Source organism: Pithys albifrons, chromosome 3, assembly GCF_047495875.1.
Source record: "Pithys albifrons albifrons isolate INPA30051 chromosome 3, PitAlb_v1, whole genome shotgun sequence".
NCBI lineage: Eukaryota > Metazoa > Chordata > Aves > Passeriformes > Thamnophilidae > Pithys > Pithys albifrons.
Genome location: NC_092460.1, coordinates 15,801,066 through 15,808,010, shown reverse-complemented (window position 1 = coordinate 15,808,010; position 6,945 = coordinate 15,801,066). Strand labels below are relative to the sequence as shown.

General features: G+C 52.2%; 1 protein-coding gene across 1 annotated transcript in view; it reads left to right on the top strand.

Annotated features, from left to right (window-relative positions):
• Window positions 1-2,977: 2,977 nt before the first annotated feature.
• The window catches only part of LOC139669820 (semaphorin-3D-like), a 23,047-nt gene continuing 19,079 nt past the window's right edge, over window positions 2,978-6,945 (top strand). Inside the window, exon 1 of the mRNA XM_071550621.1 lies at window positions 2,978-3,167. The gene's annotated coding sequence lies outside the window, so the exon portion shown is untranslated. The remainder of the gene's footprint in view (window positions 3,168-6,945) is intronic.

Sequence of the window (6,945 nt, the reverse complement as noted above, 5' to 3'; positions counted from 1 at the left end):
ATATTGCTACAGCAGTGACTCAGGCCCTTGCAAGTCAAACGTAATGATGTAAAGAGCTGGAGTTGTGCTTTATAAACAGGAAAAAACCATCAAGGTGAGTTGAGGGAATAATTTGTAAAGGGGAAGGAGAGAGAGAACCCAGGAAATGCAATTCCCTCCTCAGCAGTGATCTGCTTCAAGGAGAGGAGAGGGGCTGCTGCAATGAAGATGAGGCTGGGAGTTGCCCCCAGTGGTGCAAAGACTGGCCACATCTCCTTGACTTGTCATCTCCATTTGGGACCATCTCTGAAATGCCTTACACAGTTTGGCACAGAACCACCTCACCTTCTCACAGCCCAGGCACACCCACCCCCTCAACAGGGGCATTACACTCCCTGTTTTTCTCAGAGGCAAAACGTGGTGCTCCACAAATTGGGTTTCTACCACTCAGCTCCAAGTAAACTGAAAAAAACCCATCCCTCAGGGGTTTCTTTCTCAATATCACAAGTGCAACTGTGCTGGACATCAGGACATTGCACACCTGTACAGGCATGACTGGGCCTGGCAAACAGGCAAAGCTGTGCCAGGACATCCTGAAGGCACAGAACACAAGCAGGCTAGAGTCCTACTGGTAAAAGCTTTAGGAGTGAATACATTGTAATTAGCCATTTGGTGCTTTAAGATTCAAGTAACAGGAGTTCAGTGTTCAGAGGAGGTTGTTGCTCAAACCATGCCCTGTTTTAATGGAGGTTCTGTATTTCCTTATTTATCCATATACATACAAAGACCATTCTATTCTTTGTTCCTGCACTGGGACGTTACACTTTCAAATGTCACCAAGTATAACTTTGTGAAGCTGCACTTTCATGGACTTCCTTTCAGTAGCACAAAGATTCAAAGGAAGATGAATGACACTATAGTAAGTCACATAGTGCCTGGAATAGCCGAGATAAGCACGGACACAAGGCCTTTCCAACCTTCATGTGGATCTCTTTCAGCAGCACATTTTGAATGGGATGTGGTTTGGCCGAGTTGCTGCTGGGCGGTGTGTGGGTCTGTACATGTGCCCTTTGGCAGCCTGGAGGAGGCCAGTCATGTCCAGCTGATAAAGTGCACCTTGTTTCTCTATGGAGTGTTTGGGAATGCTGCAAGGAAGCTGGGAATGTGAGCATTACACCCCAGGGACAGAGTCCCCTATCCCACACAATGGAAGGATGGGCTGGTCCAGAAATGGCAGGGGGCTGGATAACAGCTTGGAGATCAGCCCTGGAGCTGCTTCCAGCCACCACCTCGCAGACACCACTGCTGCTGCAGACAGCCAGTGGGCAGCTCCTGTGCTGCAAGACACCCATCTCTGGACCTCACACTGTGCCATGCCAGGTGTGATGTGGAGGGAAGGAGAGGGTCAGCCTGAGGAGCTGGAGTGCCTGCTTTAGGGTGGTTTGCATTCCCATCAAGGGGGCAGTGGGAGCAGGGTCAGCCCAGAGCAGGCAGTGCAGTCCCACCAACAAGCTGGGGACAAAGCTGCCTGTAACACCTGTCCAAAGTCCATCCAGGAAATGGGGCGGCCCACCTGAAGTCCAGCCAGGAGAGCAGTCTGGACCTGCAGCACAGCTTAGGGGAGCACTTGCAGCTCTGGCCTGGGCTTAAATGGAGCCCCCAACCCAACAGGCGGGTAGGTGGGAGAATGGGAGTTCACCTGAGGCCTCTTAGTGCCCCTGGGGGCCTCAACAGGGCCTTAGGTAACTCCCTTGGGTCCTTCTCTTGCTGAGGCATAGGAGAGGGATACCAAAGTCCCTTTTCCCCAAAGTCTTGTTGGGGTGTGCCTATTCCAGTGCCTCAGTTTGGCTCTGGGGTGCACTTCTAAAACTGATCTCATGACTTCCCCCACTTTTGGATTGCGTCCTGGAGCAGCTCTGGAGAGGTTGGACTTGGGACAGTATCAACCAGATTCCTTTCAGATGAAACCAAACCCAATATGCTCCAGGAATGCACCTCATGCTCCCCAGCCACCGATGGGCGTTCAGGCTGCAGGATCAGCTTGGAGCCTGTCTGGAGCTAAAAAACACCTTGTAAATCATGGAATCATTTAGAATGGAAAAGACCTCTAAGATTATTGAGTCCAATTGTTAACGTTGCCAAGCCCACCACTAAGCCATGTCCCTAAGTGCCACACCTACGTGGCTTTTAAATCCCTCCATGGATGGAACTCTACCACTTCCCCAGGCAGTCTGTTCTAATGCTTGATAACCCTTTCACTGAAAAAGTTTTTCCTAATATCCAATCTAAGCCTCTCCTAGTGGAACTTGAGGGCATTTCCTCTTGTCCTGTCCCTTGTTACATGGCTGAAGGAACTGACTCCCACCTGGCTACAACCTGCTGTCAGAGTTGTGGGGCATGAAAAGGTCCTGTCTGAGCCTCCTTTTTTCAGTCTGAGCCCCCCCAGCTCCCTCAGCTGCTCTTCATCAAACTTGTGCTCGAGATGCTTCCCCAGCTTTGTTGCCCTTGTCTGGACATGCTCCAGCACCTCAATATCTTTCTTGTAGGGAGGGGCTCAAAAATGGACACAGGATTCGGGGTGAAATTGTATAGTTCATACATGAGGTCCTTGCATGTCCGGGTCTGCTCCCACTGCACTGTGCTTGTGCATTGGGGCCCAAATCCTCCCAGATTTCCATTTCCATCACATTTCACTCTGAAGTTGCTTGTGGTCCAGAGCTTTCCTTTCTAACCCCACTACACGACTGCAGTGGGATGGTGTCCATGAGCCTCTGCTCCCATCCCCAGTGCTGCGCTTTGGTTTCCCAATTCTCAGGATAAAGAAAACCTGAGCGCTGCATGCAATGCCTTCCTATCGCCTTCTTTGAGATGTGCAGGGATGAAACATCCCCGGGAAAAGCAGAGCATTTCCCTCTGACTCCACCGAAGCCCGGCAGCTCCCGCCACACCAACCCCACACCGCTAGATGGCAATTGCGGTGTGTGGATGGATGGGACGGACCAGACAGAGGTTCTCGCAGCCGGGGCAGGGTATGAATGAGGGGCTGCCCCCGGCTGTCCTCCCCTCTCCGGCTCCTCCTGCCGCCTACAGCCTCCAGGTGCTCTGGGCTCACTGGGAGAAGGCGCTGGAGCTGCTGGACTGGCCGCAGGGTGGGCATTGCCGCTGGGATCACGCTGGCTCCTTGACGGGTGAGTAACGAGCAAAGGGTTTAATTGTTCACAAACTTAGGCAGCCCAGGCTGGTTCGTGCTGCCTTGGTTCTCTCCCTGGGAGAGGTGGCTGGGGCAGCATTCCCAGTGGGAGAGCTCAGCCTGGGAGGCTGAGCCGAGGTTGACCCGTCGTGAGCTCGTCTGCTTTCACTGTCAGCTTCGCTGTGTTTTATAGCTCTGTGCAGAGTAACTCAGGAGTGACCGGGCTTTTCTCAGCTCCTGCAGAGAGCAGAGCTCGCTCTGCTGCTCCATTTGCCATAGAATGTCATGGAAAGTTCGAGGTACTGATCTTCATGGAATCATGGAATAGTTTGAGTTGGAAGGGGCCCTAAATATCACCTTGTTCCAACCCCCTGCAACCATCTTTTATGGTTATGTCGTATCTATTAATGCCATAACTTGGGGTCCAAGAAGTTTTGTTCTTTTTACTATGGTAAAGCTGTGTTTCCAAAGCTGTTTTTTTTCTGATGTTCTTCTACTTCCATGCTCTGCTTTGCTGCTAAGGTTTAACTGACCAAAATCCCACACTGGGCAGATTGTCACTAACCCATGCTGGGAGCTTTGCCGCTGCTCAGAGGTAACTTTGTTAGATTTCTCACACCCCCATGTCCCTCAGGATAAAAGTCAATCATCTGCCTTCAAATAGTTATGACAGCCTTGATCTAAGGAGGAAAAACAGCCTCCTTGATCCTTTGGGGAATTGTCCCCTGCTTGGCCTTTATGAAATCTGTTGGGACAGGGAAACTGTGCTCCTTCAACCTCCCTCTGCAATGCCTCAGCTCTCAGAAACTGGGGTCATACGATATAGCAGGCAGAAAAGAAACAGAGCTTGAGAAATGCCGTGTGCTCTCCAAAGAAGTCCTTTTAACTAATGATCCCTCTGCTTGGAAGCATCGCAGAGCCTGAATATGGATGGCCGAGTCGGGAGCCTTGCATGCCTGAGTGTCCTGAAAGTGATGGGTGGGTGTTTGGATGTGATGGAGCTAACACTCAGGGTGAGGGGGGAGGGAGAAGGCTGAGTGTTTATTTATGTCTAAAAGCAAATAACAAAGCTCTTTAAGAACTTAAATTAAGACCAAGAGGGTTATTTCTTCCTGTCCTTGAAATAAGACCACCTTTGGCATGAATCATTGTTCCTGCGTGTGTGGCAGCCCTACATGGCAGCTGGGCTGAGGGATGCGCTGCCCACTGGAAATCATCAGGAAGCATTTCCCAGACAGGGTGTCGGAAGGGTCCTGTGAGCCCTAAGCACTGGCCGCTGCCGTGGCTGCCCTTAATTAAGGACTTCATTGCCCATAAGGAACCACAGCGTTAATCCAGCTATTGAGCACTGGCAGGAAATTTCTGCTAAACTGGAAACCAGTATTTTTTGCTGCAGCCATGTGCCTGAGGGCAAAGGGGAAAGTGCTCTTGGAACCCTGGTCACAGAACTGCAGCTGCCCTGCACACATGCCGGCCACGCGCCCCTTGCAGGAGCTTTCTCTTGGCTAAGTGGAGCGTGTCCCAGCTTTCTGCTGGCCTCTCCTCGCTCAGCCTTCAAAGGGAAGGGGTCTGGCAGCCCTGACGGGTCACTGGCTTGACACGATGGGCTGCTGGAACAGATAGAGTTCTCCTGCTGAGCTAACGGTATTGAAAACGACAGAGACACAAACACGCCGGTGATTAATGAGCCGGGGATGGGGAAGTCAATCTGAAAGCCAGGGCAGAGATATCAGCCCTATAAGAAATATGGGAAGAATTCATCCCTAATCTAATCTCACTGAATTCCACAAGTGTGCAAGACAGGGATCATTTGCTGCAGTTCCTTAGGTTGAGAATTAAACAGGAAACCCCCAAGGATGTAAGATGTAAGATGCTCTCCCAAATACCAATGTGCTTGTGTGAGGAGGCTGGAGAGCAGCTGCCTCGGGCTGAGCCATCTCGTCTGGTTGGGCAAGAGGTGATGCCCAGGCTGTGGGGCTGCCAGCAGTGGCTTCCAGCAGCACCCAGCTCAAGGACAGGGAGTTGGAGCCAAGCCTGGGGGCCTCGGCAGGTCTTGCTTGCTAATGATGCTCTTTGCCAAACCAAGCCCCCAAGCTGGTGGGGCTGGCAGATGTTCCAGAGAGTGAGGCGTTCTGACTGCCTTGCTCTCTGCTGTGCTCCTGTGACACCCTCTCAGGGGCTGTTTACAGCAAGGATGAAGATTTATTGTAAACCTTGGATCTGAGACTCTTGGAGCTGCCTGGTCCTCCAAGTTTGGTCTATCCCCACTCCAGCTGGGGTTACAGGGAGAGGTGGCTTGGAGAGCACAGGGTAATTAGATCCTTACAGGCACTCACTCACATGGTTACAAACCTGCTGTTGGAAGCAGAGACAGAGAGATCAGTCTGCTGAGTCACCTCCTGGCCCAGGTGGCAGCTGGGAATGGCTTTTGGATGGGGAACAGGGGGATACATCCAGCTTCAGCTGCCCTATTTGAGGAGCCTTCTGTGGGGAGGAGGTTGGATCAGGAGCAGGGAGCAAGTGGGGAGCAGGAGCAGGGGGAGAGGCTGAAAACAGTGTTACCTGCCCTGGACTGGATCTCCAGCTTTGATCTCCTCTCTGGTCCGTGAGAGCCACTCAATGCCTCTCCACTCCTGCTCAGGGAAGACAACTGTACCTTCTCCAGCTCTCTTTGCCTGGGGAAACTGAAGCACAGGTGGCAAAATGACCAGTGTAAGGTCACAGACCTGGGCTCACACCACAGGGAATAGTCATTCCCCCTCCCTAAAGACTAAATTATCCCAAATCACAGCCAAAAATCCCAGCACCTCTTCACAGCTAGATGCTATGAACGACAGTGATTCTGTGGTACCTAGGAGTGAGCTCTCCATCCTCCCAGCAGGGAGAAGCTTTGGTTGTTCCCCAACATGGTCACTGTAGGATATTTGGGCTCTGATACCTCTGTACTCAGTGATCCCATGTACTCCTGAATCCACCACAGGTTTCTTGTCCCTGCAGGCATGCCATACGTGCACTCCAGGCTGGCACAACCCCTCTCCACCGGCGGGATGGCATGGCATGGAGCACAATTGTTGCCAGCACCAGTCCCACTTGACCTGGAAGCCTGCCCAGGATCTGGCTCCTCTGGAATGGTGCCATTCACAAGCACTCAGCTGTGTGAGGTTATTGTTCTGGTCTCACACGCTGGCGAGCTGCCATTTATTGTGTGCAGGAACTCCCCGGTTTCTCCCACCATCGGGTCCAGGTTTATTTCCCCGTTTTCCAGGAGGAGACCACTGATGTCAGCTGACTTGGCCTGCGTGCCTTGTGGTGTGAAAAGGAAAACAGGGGCTTTTAGTTTCATTCTGTCCGTTGTCCTCCAAGGGGAGAGCTGACCTTCCCATGGTGTGTGCTCCCACGCAGGCGGGTGTGACAAGGTGACAGCTCTGCCACCATGTGCTGGAGCCACGTGCATAGAGTCAGGCTTAGTGATGAGCTGGTTTGTCCTGAAGGAGAATGAGCTTCTCTTGGTGGAAGATGGGACACTTGAGGTTAGTCCCTGGCCTGCTATGCTTCCCATTTGGTCATGGGCAGGTCACTTAGTCCACCTGTGCCCCAGCTCCACACTGGAATAACAACAGCCACAGTAGCCTTCCATGGCAGAACGCTGTACAGATGAGTACATGGAGGTTAGAGTGGCCTTCCTGCGAGACAGAGTTTGGGCAGGAGGGATGTGCCCTGGGAGCACCACCTTGGGCATGGTATGTGGTGGTGTCTTCTTTTGACCTGGTGGGGAC